This window comes from Mustela nigripes, chromosome 11, assembly GCF_022355385.1.
Source record: "Mustela nigripes isolate SB6536 chromosome 11, MUSNIG.SB6536, whole genome shotgun sequence".
Classification (NCBI taxonomy): domain Eukaryota; kingdom Metazoa; phylum Chordata; class Mammalia; order Carnivora; family Mustelidae; genus Mustela; species Mustela nigripes.
The window spans coordinates 23,629,828-23,644,433 of NC_081567.1; the positions used below are offsets into that span (position 1 = coordinate 23,629,828).

Below are 14,606 nucleotides of genomic sequence, written 5' to 3' on the forward strand. Positions count from 1 at the left end.
GCACCACCTCATTAATGCCAGATAAATATAGTAGTCTGGGTTCTCATTAATGCCAGATAAATATAGTATTCCAGGTTATCCACTAAGTCTCCAATGAAACTGGGATTGGGAGGAGTTGCTTTTTAGTGCTGGATAGGGTGAGTTCCAACTTCTTATGTGGTCTCTACTGACACTGGCTTGCTCCCTACTTGGCATTCTCTGATACTATCCCAGTGGAGGGTGCGGGGATACAGCCTCATGAGAGTAGGAGTCTAGGCTTCCCATTCTACCTTTGTTGGCATAAAGATGGGTGGAGCCATGATTTTTTTCTGGGGTACTTGGCTAGCGTAGAGGATTTGATGTTTTAAAAGTATTCTGTCTTGCTGGTCTGCTCCTTTCTTGGCCTTTTGGTGAAAGACAGCAGGCTTTTTCTGAGTTTTTTGTTGTTGTTGTTGGTGGTGTTGGTACCGTTGGTGTTTCCAGGTTTTCAGCTTTTTCAACTCCAAGTCTAGGACATATGGGCCAGAAAGAAAACCCAGGGAACTACCTTTGTGTCATTCCTTAGGTCCCAAAGTCTGTAACCAGTCTGCCTTCCTCTCTATACCTTCCAGAGTCTTCTTATGTTTGTTTTATAGGAATGTCAGGACTTTTAGTTGTACTTAGCAGGAGAAAAGAGAAAGGTCTGTCTCCTCCATCTTCCCAGAATAGAGGTCATCCCATCTCATATTTTAAAAAGATTTTATTTATTTATTTGACAGAGAGAGAGAGAGAAAGAGAAAGTGAGCACACACAAGTGGGGGGAGGGGCAGAGGGAGAGGAAGAGAGAAAATCTACAGCAGACTTCCTACTGAACAGGGAGCCCAACACGGGCTGATCCCAGGACCTGAGATGATGACCTGAGCCAAAGGCTGATTCTTCACCAACTGAGCCACCCAGCTGCCCCCATCTCATTTTTTGAGGTTAAGATAGCATTGATAGCATTTTTAGACAAGAACACTGCTAAAAAGAAAATCACAGGCAAACTGAAAAACTGAACATAAATAAAAAGCCTAAAGTAAATTATTAACAAACTGAAATCAGCAATGTACAAAAACCAAACATCCATTCTGACCAGTTTGAGATTATACTAAAAATAGTAAAAGGAGGGGGCGCCTGGGTGGCTCAGTGGGTTAAATAAAGCCTCTGCCTTCGGCTCAGGTCATGATCCTGGGGTCCTGGGTCATGATCCTGGGGTCCTGGGATTGAGCCCCGCATCGGGCTCTCTGCTCTGTAGGGAGCCTGCTTCCTCCTCTCTCTCTCTGCCTGCCTCTCTGTCTACTTGTGATCTCTGTCTGTCAAATAAATAAATAAAATCTTTAACAAAAATTAAAAATGGTAAAAGGAGGGGTGCCTGGGTGGTTCAGAGTTGATTCAGTGGGGGCTCATTGCCCTTGAAAGTAAATACAAATAGAAGGGAATTTCTTTAGTATGATAACTAATGGATATCAACAACTTAATTTGATACTGAAAAATTAGAAACATTTTTTTAAAAGATTTTATTTATTTGACAAGGAGAGATCACAAGTAGACAGAGCAGCAGGCAAAGGGAGAGGTAGAAGCAGGCTCCTACTGAGCAAGGAGCCTGATACGGGGCTTAATCCCAGAATCTGGGATTATGACCCAAGCTGAAGGCAGATGCTTCTGAGCATCTGCCACCCAGGTGCCCTGAAATATTAGAAACATTTTATGGTAAAATGTTGGAGGCATTTAATGAATCAGGAATAAGGCTATAGCCTCTATGCCTAATTAATATTATACCAAAGGCCTTTGTTAGCCCATTCCAGGCCAACTAGAATGCAAGTACTTTAACTGTTCACTCATTACTGAATTTCAGATAGGTAGAACAGGGCCCAACACATAACAGGCATTCAGTAAATATTTGTTAAGTGAGTGAGTGAAGAAGCCATGTCTATGAAAATTACATACTTAAAAAAGCCCAGGAAAACAAAGAATAAATATTTTTATATATGTAAGTAATATAAATATTTTTATATATGTAAGTAATTCATGTTAATTTTAAAATTCTAGCAACATAGATAAATGCAAAGAGGATGGTAAAAAAACAATTTCAAATCTCACCATGAAAAAGCAACTGTTAATAACTCTGGCCTCACATCATTTTACATATTACACTGGGCATATTTACAGAAGGAAGGTAGGTAGATAAACTGATAAAAAGTGGGTCTGGGATATGCACAGTATTTTAAGTAAAATGATATTGAACCGTAACCCACAGGAAAACAATTGAAGCAAAACTGAAGAATAGTCAAATACCAGGAAGGTATTTATTTTTTATTTTTATTTTAAGTGGGCTCCATGTGCAGTGTGGAGCCCAGTGAGGGGCTTGAAATCATGACCCTGATCTGAGACCCTGATCATAACGCTGATCTGAGATCAAGCGTTAGATGCTTAACCAACTGAGTCACCCAGGCACCCCCAACGTAGGTGCTTCTTAACTAGACATGTCATTAGTTCTTAAAAGATCCCACCAAAGTTAAGGAAGACCCTAAGTGATTGGAATAATTTTTAAACCTACATTTTTTCTAATTAAACTGTATCAGTCAATATCTACTTTAAGAAATTAATCAATTGGTTCATTCTGTTTCTCCTATCTCCCTTCCCCTAGCCCCTTGATTTTTGTTATATTATTGCTAGGTTTGGAGACCAGTACATTCTCTTCTATAACCATAGCTTCCTCAGTTACCAAGCATTAGTTTATGTCACTGATTCCCAAGGTTGGGGGGGCGGGGGAAGTTGTACCCTAAGGGGATGTTAAGGGAATGTCTGGAGACATTTTGCAGTTGTCACACCTGGGAGGGAGGAATGCTATTGGCATCTAGTGGGTGGAGACTAGAAGGGCTGGTAGGTATCTTACAGTACACAAGACAGCCTCTGCAACAAAGAATTAATTATCCAGCTCCTAACCTAAATGCTATGGCTAAGAAACCCTGATCTAATGTCTAAGTGGGATTCAGTGCTACCAATAGTCCTTTTCATATAGCTTCTCTTTCCTTGTATTCTTTACTGTTTTTCTTTATTAGCTGAATTTAACATCTAGGAGATTTTTTTTTTTTTTTTCTTCACAAGGGCTTATAATAACTGTGTTCTCTTGCTTGGTTGATAATGCCTGCTTACTGACTTTATATGGAGAATAACTTGGCTGGGTTTGAGTTTCTTATGTTAAATTTTCTTTCCCTCAGAAAACTCTGGACCTTGTTCCACTGTTATTTGGCATTAAATATTACTTTGGAGGAGCCCAAGGTCAACCAAGTTCTTTTCTCCTGGTATGTGTCTGTTGCACAATAAAAAAATGGACTGGCCTTTGTCCTTGGTTCTTGTCACTGGAGACTCTAAATTCTTAGAATTCTTGAGTAACAGGAGTGCCTTTGTTATTCATGAAACCCCTTAAAGATTTTATGTATTTATTTGTCAGACAGAGAGAAAGAGAGCACAAGCAGGGGAAGCAGGGGGCAGAGGGAGAAGCAGACTCCCTGCTGAGCAAGGTGCCCAGTTGTGGGACTGATTCCAGGACTCTGGAATTATGACCGTAGCCTAAGGCAGACGCTTAACCAATTGAGCCACCCTGGCATGCTTCATGAAACCCCTAAATGACACCCAAGTTTATCCTAGCAAGAGGACTCAGGAGGAAGGGTCTGGTCACCAGAAAGGTCAACCATGTGATTACAAGGTTGGAGCTTTGAAGCTAGCCCAGTGCCTGGAGAGAGAACTGGAGATTGACTGTAGTCACTTGGCTAATGATTCCCTGATAAAAACCTGGTGAAGCTTCCTGTTTGTTGAACTCATCAAATGTACTGGGAGGGTGATGTGCCCTGATTCCATGGGGAGGGAGCACAGAAGCTCTATATTTGGGACCCTCTCAGACTTTGCTTTATGTTTCTCTTCATTTGGCTAGCACTGATCTAAGTTATTTGTAATAAAACTGTACTCCTAACTATAGCTCTTCTTTGAGTTCTTTGAATTCTAGTGGCTTAAGGAACATGAGGGAGTTGTGGGACCCCCTGATTTTGTAGCCAGTTGCCCAGAGGTTTAGGTGGCCTGGGAACCCCTGAACCTGCAGTTAACATCCAAAGTGAGGAAAGTCTTATGGGGACTATGCCTTTAAACCTGTGGGTTCTGATGCTAATCCCAGTTAGTGTCAGAACTGAATTCAAATGTAGTATTGTAAAGCCTCACTTACTCTTCCTGGGTGCTTATGTAATTTTTTTCTTTGTTCATAAGTTAATAAACTTCAACCAGTGGTATCTTGATGATGTTAGTCCTATATCAGATCTTACCTAGAAAAAAATATGTTCTATTGTTCTGCAGATCCTTTCTCTTTTGTGCTAGTTTATGGTCATTCTCAATTATTGGTCATTCTCCATCATTCTTGTTGGTAATGTTCCTGACTTGGATCCTTGGGCTCTCCAAGCAGTACAAATTGACTGGGGCCAAATGGGAATTTCCAGGCAAGGCTCGAGCATAAGGGAGACACCACAAAGAGTGTCCTTCATGCCGGCTCTCAGAACAAAGGCCAGGAAAGTTTTTAAGGAAGCTAAGGCAGGATAGGAGTGACTTCTAAGTGATGAGGGAGGAGAAGGCAAACTGAGGACAAAGCACAAGCTCACACCTCACAGTCCCGCCCTCCCCACTCCTAGGTGGGCTATGGGTGACATTCCCCAGGCCCTCCTGGCTGCCCTAAAGCTAAGGGAAGGGAAAACAAATGGTTAGCTTAGAGCAGATCACTGTCCAGCAAGACATGTGACTCCCTCAGTTATAAATGTCTTAGTAATGTAGAAGAAAAATGCATTTTTAAAATAATTTTATTTATTTATTTAATAGAAAGAGTGAGATTACAAGTAGGCAGAGAAGAAGACAAAGAGAGAGGGGGAAGCAGGCTCCCTGCCAAGCAGAGAGCCCGATTCAGAGCTGGATGCAGGACCTTGGGATCATGACCTGAGCTGAAAGCAGAGGCTTAACCAACTGAGCCAACCAGGTGCCCCAGGAAAAAAAAAAAAAAAAAGCATTATCAATAACCTGACTTCCAGAAGGAAATGTGGATAAAATTAAATGTCCTTATGACCTGCAACCCATTGACAAATACTTGAGGCAGGCAAAGCTTCCTCCAGGAAGCACCCAACTGTCTTCAAGTTAGTGCCTTGCTAGAGGGAAAAACAACCTTGGGTTGACAATAGCAAGGCCTCAGATTTCCTGTGAGTCTTCTTTAGCACGTGAAAATCCACTTCAAAACTCCCTTGTCTTTACTTCCCCCACCCCCAAAGTATATAATCAGTTGCTTCTCACCACTGCACAGGTGACTCTTTCTGCCCAGAGGTCCTGTCCTCATGCTTTTATAAAACCACCTTTTAGGGCACCTGGGTGGCTCAGTCAGTTATCTGCCTTCAGCTCAGGTCATGATGCCAAGCTCCTGGGATCAAGCTCCATGTCAGGCTCCCTGCTCAGCAGGGAGTCTACTTCTCCCTCTCCCTCTGCCCCTCCATTTGTGCTTGCTCTCTCTCGTGTACTCTATCTCTCAAATAAATACAGTATTAAAAAAATAAATAAATAAAATCATCTTTTGTACCAAAGGCATCTCAAAAATTCTCTCTTGGCTCTTGGCTCTGGACCTCACCTGCATTCACAACTACATAAGCGTGTGGGGGTGGGGAGAGATCCAGGAAGTTGGGCACACTGGCACAGGGGGACAAAAGCTGCTTCTTCATGTCTATCGTTTCTCATTAGCATGTTAAATCTTCACCCTGGGCGTGTTAGTATTATAATGAGGGGAAAAGTCAGTGAAAGGTCAGTGCTGGGGTCCAACTGCAGTCCTGTGACTTGGTCTTTGCCAGTGAAGTCCCTCTTTGCTGAGCATCCTGCTTTCACATTCCTGCGAGAGCAGAGTTGTATCGAGGATTGCTGGATTTTGTGGTGAGGATTGAGGGGACGTCAGCCCAGTCCCTGCTCTGTCTCAGTAACTTCAGTCCTCATGTGAGCAATCCATTTAATATCCTGGACTTCCATTCCCTTGAGATCCTGTCTCCCAGTGACCTTGATCCTACTGAGCCTCAGTCTCTCATTATTCTTTTCTTTTTTTTTTTTTTTTAGATTTTATTTATTTATTTGACCAAGAAAAAGGGAGCACAGGAAGGGGAGCAGCAGGCAGAGGGAGGGGGTAAAGCAGGCTCTCTACTGAGCAAGCAGCCTGATGCAGAGCTCAATCCCAGGACCTTGAGATGATGACCTGAGCCAAAGGCAGGTGCTTAATCATGAGCCACCAGGTGCTCCTACGCTGTATCTTATTACACCCGTAGTACTACTCCCAAAATGTTTCAACATCCTTCCCCCTCCTTTTTTAGGAATTATGTAATTCCTCCTGTCTCGTCACCTTGTTTGTCTTTGCTGTTTTTATTAAGGTAATTCCTTGACCCCACAAAAATTTTTAGTTCATTGACTTGAAAACTGTCTTCTTCATGCGCTCATTTACCTCTTGCCCATCTTGGATTCTAGGTGCTACTCAGCTCTTTCGCACTGCTCTCCCTCACCATACTCACCTGGAAAAACCCAACTCTCTGCAGAACTCGATGGCTCTCTCCCTATTCTGGGATTGCACATGAGCAGCTCAACATGCTTCAGGAGAAATGGTTCTGTGGAAACATAGTTCTGCCCTTAGGACATTGATGGCACTTGCTAATGGTCTTAAAAAATCCAAGCAGGCCCTCCTCACTGCTTGATAACCCCATTGCATATCTCTAGCTGGAGATAACCATTTCCCACCTCCTGTTTCTGTAAACTTCACCTCTCCTTTCTCCTGATTTCACTGAGATTTATAAGTAGCCAGAAGAGACCCCATAGCACCTAATCAACCTATACTCCTACAGCTCTGCCCACACTCTGCATTCCTTCCTGGGACAATAAATACTGTCAAGTTCTGAGCTTGGGCCACCCTCTCCACTGTGTCCTCGACATCATCTGCTCTCCCCTACTCAAGAACATTACTTCCTTGGGGCACCTACGTGGCTCAGTGGTTTAAAGCCTCTGCTTTCGGCTCAGTTCATGGTCTCAGGATCCTGGGATCGAGTCCTACATCGGACTCTCTGCTCAGCGGGGAGCCTGCTTCCTCCTCTCTCTCTCTCTGCCTGCCTCTCTGCCTACTTGCGATCTCTGTCTGTCAAATAAATAAATAAAATCTTAAAAAAAAAAAACATTACTTCCTCTGTTACCTCTCTCTTATATCATCCATTTTTCCTTTTGTTTGGACTAGGAATTGTAGTAAAGAGATAGACACATGGTAGTATCTCCTTTATTAAAATATCTTATCTTCTTCCACCTTTTCCTTCCTCTTATCCTTTTTATAGCAGAATTTCTCAAAATAGTTATCCAACTTGTTGTCTTTACTTCTTTATTCTGTCTCTCTCTCTTCGCCATCATGGAGAAATTTCAACCAGATAAACTAACAGCTAGAATAGTATAACAAATCCATATGTGTATCCATCATTCTGCTCCAATAGTTGTCAATGCATGGCCAATTTTGCTTCATTTATACCCCCACCCACACCTCCCTCTCCTTGCATTACTTGGAAACAAATCTAAAAATCATATCATTTTACTAATTCAAACCTGTGGCGGAATTTAACCTATTTTTCTATTCCTGTACTTTCTGTAAACTGATATATTGAGGCCAGATCAGTATTTAAGCAAAAAGATTGCATAAATAGTATTGCATAATTCTATTACATGACATCTGGGGAACATAAAGTCTAGTTGGCTCACCTTTTGTGATGTTAAGCTATCAGTCTGATCCATCAATTACAAGGTTCCATCAGCTTTTCACCTAAATGCAGCTTTGGACAATCATTTCCTATATCAGTTATTTCATGATGATCCCTATTTTCTCTGGAATGGGGTCAGGTTTTCTTCTCTAGTACTCAACTGAAATGTAATCCCCTTCAAAAATGAAGACATTTTCAAAAACTGTTCTATAGGAAAATAGAGTTTTATAGTACTGTCTCAACTATTTTGTCAACAACTTACAGACAGGAAAATTTTAATTCTATTTCATATACATTTTGTAAGGAGGGAGCAAGAGGCATCTCATGGTGTCCCAGCAAGAAAATAGAAGCCTGGCCACTGGTCCAGGATTTCCCTCTGAGTCTTAAAGAAAATACCAGCACTGGGCTTTCTAATCAGGTCTCTTACTTCAAAACCCATAGTCTCTTCACTTCATTGTGAGCTGTCTTATTAATTTATCTGAAGGACAGTGTTCATCATCTCTGTGGACAATAAGACTGACAAAAAGAGTAAAGACAAACTCTAGATTCCCAGTGTGTTTTTCCAGGAGTGCTAGGTCTCAAATAAATAAAATCTAAAAAAAAAAAAAAAAAAAAAAAAAGAGAGAGAGAGTGTTATGTTATGCTGTAGAAACAACTAACCCAAAGCTCAGAGGCTGAAGTCTAATGCAAAAGATCTGGGTTGATGGGCTTTCCTGGCTAGCTAACCTCCACACAGTGACTCAGGACCCTCATATTCAGGGACTCCACTCTCTCTCAGGCCTCCTATAGGCCCTGTGCTGGATCCTTTGAAATCAACCAACTGATAAACAGCAGAGCAAGAGCCAGAGCAAAGAGCTGAACGAGACAGTTGTGGAGGATCTCATATGAATTTAGGCTAGAAATTGGCCCAGCTGTGGACCCAGGAGGAAGAGAAATACTTTGGTGAGCATCCACATCAAGAAAGCAACAGTTTATTTTAATGTAAAAATAATACATGCATATGGATAAAAATAAAAGATACAGAGTAAGAGAATAGAGTAATTACCAAATGTGTTTGCAAAACAAGGGGTGTGTATGTGTGTAGGGAAGTGGCTGGAATATATATGTAACTAGTTTTTCAAACAAGTCTTAAATCAAAACTTTTATTTTTCCTCCCAATTTCTCTTCCCCCCCGCTGTAGTCAATATCCCTGTTCTATCCAATAGTGACTTCTTGCCATGATCCCACAATTAACAATCACTTTTAGTTATAAAAGTTTGTCCACTTAAAACTGTTAACCACAAACTCAATGTACATCGCGCCTGTTCTTTTCTGCCCAACGGAGGCTTGCTCTGTGCTTCGGGGGACCAGCAGTGGGCAGGAGGACTGGCCACTCTTCTGCACCCCTCCCACTCTACCACCTCGAAAAGAGACAAGTGGCGTGTCTGTCTCCCAGACATCTTTCCCCTTCCCTCTTCTAAGCTCTACATACTCTGTTGTTGGGGGTAAGGAGAACAGACTAGGGCAGCAAGGTTTACCTCCTGTTGGGTCGATCTGTTCAAGCCCAGGTAACTTCGGGGAGTCTACTTGACCCGCATCTTTAGAACACCCTGTGTTGGGCTGCAGGCTTTTCCTTTCTTGTCTCTCTACCTCGTCTCACTCTCTGTGCCCTGCCATGTGTCTCTATTTCTCTTTCTGGCTCATTTCCAGAAATGGCCAGGCAGAAGGGGACATGGTCCCAGGAAAGTGATGCCAGTGTCTTCTTCCAGGAATTTTTACCTTTATAAGGGATTTCCTTTTTGTTCCTCTCAGCAAAGGTGTGCAAGTACTCTCTGCTCTCCGATCCCCAGTCTTTGGATGTAGGCCCCAAAGCAGAGTGGTGTCAAAGTAACAGGAGAAGTTGAGCCACCTTTTCACAAATCGGAGAGAATTACCTAACTTAGACTCTTCTGACAGTTCTCTTTAGAAGGGAAAGGGCAGTGACTTAATGCCTCTTAATTCTTAGCTTTGGGCTTTAGTTGAGAAATGTGAAGAAACACCCGAAGTCTTATGAAGTATCATTTTTATATACATGTAGGATGAAAACATATATGTTAGTGTTTATATTATGTGTACACTCACATATGTATGTGTGTATGTACATGTATGTATATATATTCCCTTTTAAAACATGAATTGGTTTATAGTACACATACCTTACTTTTTTCCTCTTCATTTCCCAGAGTATCTTGCTAATGCAGCAGCCACAACAAAATAGAAGTAGCTGACATTTATTGAATATTTCTATATATGATTGGTATGCATTATTTTATTCAATACTCAGAATGACCTATAAGATATATATTATAGCTAGTCCCATTTTACAGATGAGGAATATGAGGTTAGAGCAGTCGATGTACCCAAGGTCAGGGATCCAGAAAGTGGTAGATCAGTATTTAAACACAAGACTGACTCTCTTGGGGTGCCTGGATGGCTCAGTCAGTTAAGTGTCTGCCTTCAGCTTAGGTCATGATCCCAGAATCCTGGGATCAAAGCTCTGAGTCAGGCTCCCTGCTCAGCAGGGAGTCTGCTTCTTTCTCTTCCCTGTTCTCACTTGCTCTCTCTCTCAAGAAAAAAAAAATCTGACTCACAATGTATATTCTTAATCAGTTTGTCTCTCTGTTCACCTGTACATTGAATGCCATAGTCTCATTGACTTCTCTCCAACTTTTAATTTAAATATAAATGATTCAACCTGACTACTCATCTGTGCTGAACAATCGTTTAACCCTCAGTCACCCTGGACTCATAAACATGTACTGTACCTACTCTGAAATTTATATTTCTTGCATTAGTACTTTATCCAGTGCTCATGTTATGCCCTGGTGAATGTGCAGTTCATAGATGATTTCAGTTCCAAATGGAGGTATTTCTTATTTGTTGAACTGTCTGAGATTCCACCATTAGGGATCCATTCTTAGGAGCACTGACTACAGTGGAAAGTAAGAGGAGCAGGAGGAGGATCTAGAAGTGGTCAACGAAGTAGAACTAAATAGTAACACAATTAAATTTAAACATAGATTATTTAACCAAATCTCAGCAGTAGGAACGAAATGCCCAAGAATCCTCAGAAAAAGTTTTAAGGAGAAAGACTCATGCATGTGTAGGATATAAAACTGGAGAAGAAAATTGGAGGGAAAGAGATTTATTCACTTTTGCCCTCAAGAACCTATGTCCATAAAATGCCAAGTTTGCCTTAGAGAAGCATACCTGTCCAGCTAGACTCCAGCAGTGGTGGGATGAAGCACATGGAGGGAGGCTGGGGTCAGGAGGTCAGGACACCCAGCAAGGCTGAGCCAAGATGCGGGTAGGAACAAAAAGACAGACCAAACGTGGCTTCCCCATGGAAAGACCCAAGTTCAAATGGCTTCAGAGTCAGGCTGTAATCTGGGGCTCAGGCTGTTGGGCATATTTCCTGTCCAACTGTGGGTGTGAGCAAAATGCATGTGTGCACAAGTGCTGTGAGCACAGAGCCAGTGAAAGACATGGGGTGTCATTCAATCAAATGGGAGGCAGGAGCCAGTTGGCAGAGGTAAGGGCATGTAGGTATTATGTATTATCCTATCTTACTTCACACTATATTATTTTTAAGATTTATTTCCTTTCTGGCCTCCTTCCTAGAAAGATTAAATTTCGCTTTCAATAAGTGACACACTGAGATAAGAGATTAGGGGACGAATAATGCACTTAGGGGATTAGGTTGGGGAGTGGATACTAATACTAAAAATACTAGACCTCAGTGAGTCACAGCTCAGCCCCAAACCAGCTGTTTTTTTTTTTTTTTTAAGATTTTATTTATTTATTTGACAGACAGGGATCACAAGTAGGCAGAGAGGCAGGCAGAGAGAGAGGGAGGAAGCAGGCTTCCTGCTGAGCAGAGAACCCGATGTGGGGATCGATCCCAGGACCCTGAGATCATGACCTGAGCCAAAGTCTTAACCCACTGAGCCTTAACTTACTGAGCCACCCAGGTGCCCCAAACCAGCTGTTTTTAAGTCCACATTGACTGAACTGTGACTATGAATTAAGCACTTATCATGCCTGATCTTGAGTTCTGTTCTACCAGTAACCTAGAAAATGGGTATTTTATTATTACCTCCATTTATTATTTTATTATTATCTCCATTTAACATTTGGGGGGAGTGCGCCTGGTTTTGGGGGGATGCGGTTGAGCATCTGACTCTTGGTTTTGGCTCAGGTCATGATCTCAGGCTCATGAGATTGAGCCCCATGTTGGGCTCCACAGTCAGCATGGAGTCTGCTGGAGATTCTTTCCCTCTTCCTCTTTCTCTCTCTAATAAAAATAAATCTTTTTTCCTCTTCTTCTTCTTCTTTTTATTTATTTATTTATTTATTTTAAAAAATATTTTATTTATTTATTTAACAGACAGAGATCACAAGTAGGCAGAGAAGCAGGCAGAGAGAGAGGAAGGGGAAGCAGGCTCCCTGCTGAGCTGAGAGCCCGATGTGGGGCTTGATCCCAGGACCCTGAGATCATGACCTGAGCTGAAGGCAGAGGCTTTAACCCACTGAGCCACCCAAACGCCCTCTTCTTCTTTTTTAATAGCCAATGAGGAAATTTGACTTGTAACTTGCTTGGAGTCCCACAGCCAGAACATGGCAGAACTGGGATTTGAACCTGGTTTGGCTTTATAATTTGGGCTCTTGATCATATACATAATACCAACTCTGAAGGTGGCAGGTGTGGAGAAATCAAGTCAGCAGGTGGCCAGGGTTAAATTGTCAAGACATCTATCTCTTGAAAAATACTGGGTATCAAGAGAATAAGGCAGGTAATGCTGGACGGATAATGCAGTTAGAAAGTGAACAAAATCTATTAGTGTATGCTGTCTGTGTTTGGGACCAGGATGGATTCTGTCCTCAACATACAAGTAGAAATTACATGACAGTAACTTTTAAGCTTAGGAAGAGAAAGGGAAAGAGAATTTAGAATGATACACACCAGACACTCACCATGACTGGTAACCAAAGGAGGTGAAAGTTCACACGAATAGAAACTTGACACAAATGTGTTTCCAGCATTGCCTGGGGAATCTCTCTCCTAATTCCTAGTTTCTGTTCTCCCTCCTCTGGTGGGGCTTAATGGGATCTGGATTTGGTATATTTCCCTTCTTAATAGCATGAGTCTTAAACTTTTTTCTTTATTGAACATTTTTTGGGGTTGAGTTCAAATGTTCAATAACATTTTTTGAGTACTTACTGTGGACCAGGCACTATGCTAGGCACTGAAGATGAAAGGAAAAATAATGAGTTTCAGGCAGCTCTATGCCTGTAATACCACCAGCAATGCCAGCATAATGAAACTGTTCTTCAGAATCAACTGAGGACCTCCAGAAATCTATCTATGCTCTGCAATCTCCATTCTGAGAAGTAAAGGCTGTGCTGATTATCTAGGTGGAAGCAAAAAATAAGATGATGACAAGATTTCTGGAAGTAGTGGAAGATTCAGGGATAGAACCAAAGATTAGTGACTATTATATCAGTGCCCCTTGTGCAATATCAGATTACCTCTTTGGGGATTTGTATGAACTCAAAGCTGGCGGCAACTTTGTGTCTGAGAAGTAGCTGCAGGTATGGGGAGCATTTGCTGAAGCTGCTGAAATTATGGATAAAAAGATCAGAGAAAGCAGTGTAAAACACAGAAGCCAACATTCTTGGTTGTAAGTAATATTGAAACATATTCTGGCATACTTAGGCTGGAAAGATACTTATTGGAAACTCTTGGGAAGCTAAGAGAATTATAGGGAAGGCTGAGGGTGCCAAGGATGGCTGGAGGAGCTAGGAAGCTGGAACTAAATCTATGTTCTAGAAAGTCTGGCACTGCCATCACCTCTGGAGTCACTGCAAAGCTGCTGATACTGGATTTGGGATGCCACTGCCATTGGTGGGATGAATTCTCAACAGGCACTGCCTCTTTACACATTTGCTTTCAATTCTCAGTCCCAGACAGAAGCGTCCAGTTGATGAAGCTGAGGTGATGTGCTCACCTTACAGGGTGGGAAGAAGGGATACCTGACATTTCAAGTGTCCATGACACAAGGTGAGCCCTGCTTTCGACTCAGACTCATCCAATGATGGATTCCACCTCCTCCCCAAGGAAGGGGTTCATGTATTGAGCAAACAAAAACAACAAATGTCAACCATAATGGAGACAAAAAATAAAGAGAAAGAAGTCCTAGGTGGTCCTTGTATGTGTTCTACCTCAGTCTTCCCCTGTTGGTGATAGAATCTGGTTATTTCTCTACCTTCATCCCCTAGAATAATAGTATTAAATAAAGACATACTGGAAAACACTTCCTCAAGGATTCCATTTCTTATGAAATCGCTTCCATATTTGGCCAGAAGGGGGCACCCCGAAAGGGAAATGAGTATTTTTTATTTGTCCTACTCTGCACTGTGGAATAGGGCAGTTAACAATTAGCACTAATCAGGAATAGTAGTATTAATATTAGTAATTTAAGGAAAGAACCTAAGGAAAGATAAAGTTATACAAAGAATATGTATATATACACACGTCTACATATATGTATATACACAACTATACACATATATACATCTTTACATATACATATAGTGAAGAAAAAAACCCCAGTTAATCATCAAGTTCAACACCAGCTAATTATTTTTCCTCCTCTCAGTATTTTGTTGTTTCATACATAACAAGTAAATCTCAGAATGTGAGATTGAAATACCTAGGTCAGTAAAATGCACAGTACTCCTGCATTTGCTCACCAAAGCAATACACTGTCGAAGGCAGGACACCAACACAAGGGATTTATAAGG

At 41.6% G+C, this 14,606-nt stretch overlaps 1 protein-coding gene across 1 annotated transcript in view; it reads right to left on the reverse strand.

Annotated features, from left to right (window-relative positions):
* The window catches only part of ACSM3 (acyl-CoA synthetase medium chain family member 3), a 47,135-nt gene extending 35,986 nt beyond the window's left edge, over positions 1 to 11,149 (reverse strand). The window contains exons 1-2 of the mRNA XM_059415190.1: positions 11,013 to 11,149; positions 6,567 to 6,659 (exon numbers count right to left, since the gene is read on the reverse strand). The gene's annotated coding sequence lies outside the window, so the exon portion shown is untranslated. The remainder of the gene's footprint in view (positions 1 to 6,566; positions 6,660 to 11,012) is intronic.
* Positions 11,150 to 14,606: the final 3,457 nt, after the last annotated feature.